The sequence below is a fragment of the Halyomorpha halys genome, unplaced genomic scaffold (genome assembly GCF_000696795.3).
Source record: "Halyomorpha halys isolate HHAL.00 unplaced genomic scaffold, Hhal_1.1 Scaffold1878.1, whole genome shotgun sequence".
Lineage (NCBI taxonomy): Eukaryota > Metazoa > Arthropoda > Insecta > Hemiptera > Pentatomidae > Halyomorpha > Halyomorpha halys.
In genome coordinates, this window is record NW_027110726.1 from 118968 (window position 1) to 121283 (window position 2316).

The following is a 2316-nucleotide window of genomic DNA, read 5'->3' on the forward strand; positions in this document are numbered from 1 at the left end:
TTCCTCGATACATAGCAATATATAAAACAATAAAAAAATATATAGCTGCATCTTCACTAATTTTGTTCCAATTATAATCTTTGGTGATAATTTAATTGACCGATACGAAGAAAATGGGCTTCTAGTGTGTTTCAGAAGCTCACATCTAGCACATTAAAAAAAAACAAAATGTTTCATTTTATAATAAAAAGAGTTAGGTGTTGTTCTTGTAATATGGTTTCATGCATAAAATACTAAAACCCTTTAGCTAGAAAAATAAAGAAATATTTAAAAAAATATAATAACGTATTTCTGTGAGTTAAAATACGTGACCAGTAAAGGAAAACGGCCACCTCCACAAGCGCTTACTTTCACACACTGGCACGTCGAGTGGATCTAATCACTGAGTCTTTTGACTACCTTACTACGAAAAAGTTCACTAAACCACCGGTTTGAATGTTAGCTATTTGAATTTAGGAGTTATTGTGAGTTTTATCAATCACCTCAAATACTTGGCGAAGTGGACAGAATTTGAAATTTGTATGTTTGAAAACTAATAGATAAATAAACAGGTTGCCTCCCGAAAGAAATCCAATATGGAGGGAGGGTTAATTTGTTTGTTTTCTTGGTTAACCCGTCATCGGTCGCTAGGTCGATTTTAACACGGATGGCCGCGGGCCATGTAAGACTTTTTCTTACATTTCTTATTTAGAGCTCTTGAACGTATTTTTAAAATATAAAATTTTGATTTAGATTAGGTTTGTTTAAGCGTAACAAAAAAAAATATTTTGTATACAAGAGCAAACTAGTATTAAAAAATTCAAAAAACAAACATTATTATCAAGTTGTAATAAACATAATATAATATTTTAGACAGAAAAAGTTATAAAAAGAATCAAAATACAGATATATCATATTATAAGAACATAACACTAAGCTTTAAAAAAATGCTCAGTCTGAAGAAATATCTTGTGCGCAAGTGAACACCGTGCGACTGAAATATATCGTTCTTTTATACTGTAGGCAATTTTTTTTTGTTTGTTTAGAATGCCTGTAAATATAACTCAGAAATTTACAAAAAATAGTATTCATACGGCGCAACGATGAACTGAAAACATGAAAAGTCAAATTTTTATTATAAAGACAACCCTAACATACACTTATAGTATTGAAATATAATTTGTAGTAAATAATACGTACCTAATAAAGTTCCTGCTTCTTTAATCCTACGTTTCCCTAGTGCTGCTAATGTTTTCCCTCGATGGAAAAACATTTTTATGGATTAAATACACTTTTCACGCGTGAGAAAAATCCTCTCAACATAAATATTTTTATAGCAGCCTTAGTCGCGCCTGAGATAATTTCTCAGGAGAAGGGTATATTGTCATATCAGGGAAAGAGGCTGGACGCTTACCCAGAGCTGCTAGAGTGGTGTAGGGGAAATAGAAGGTATAGAAGGAAGAGACTGTGAACTACAGATTCCAGGAAAGAGGGAACCACAATCTCCCTCCAGCAACTTCCAGACAAAAAACAATTGGCTCAATGAAGAGAAATTCTCATGCAGCGACCAATGACGGGTTGATTTCCAAGGTTCTATATTTAATAAGCCAAATAAAAAAACAATGATTTTTAAAACAATGATGTTTTTTTTTTAATTTTAATTTTAATCTTATATGCGATACAACACGAGGAGGCCCCTCACCTCCGAACTTAAAATACCTCCTTGGAATGGATAGCTCATATGTGATATTAAACATAGCAGGTAACCTTAAAATACCTAAGGTAGTAAAAGGTAAGACACAACATTTACTTTTTCTTGTTTCACAGTATTGAACTTATTAATTCACTTTTATTTCTGTTTTAGAGGGTTCGGAAAAAAAAATAAAAAAAAACAAAACAAACAATGTTCTGTATCTTTTCAAATTTTGATGTGATTTTGAAAATTTGAATGTTATATCTTTAAGAATTTAATTGCATTTGAAATGACTATATTAGAATTTATGGCCAATTACCAAGATTCTGTATTTAAAATTATAAGCCAAACCAAAGACCAATGCAAACAGAAAATGTATCTTTCTTCAATTTTCGTCTGATTTCTACAATTTAAACAATATATTTTAGAGAATTTAATTAAATTTGAAGTTACTTCCTCATTATCTATTCTTTCTCTCCGACAGATTATTTCAAATAAATGACAACAGCCTTTATTCATCGCAATTCTGCCAGTCTCCTGGTGTACCTCAGGGTTCTATCCTTTTTACAGTTTTGACATCCCAACCCATCCTCACCATGTATGCCGATGACACATGTCTATTCTCAGTGAACAATGATCCTTAC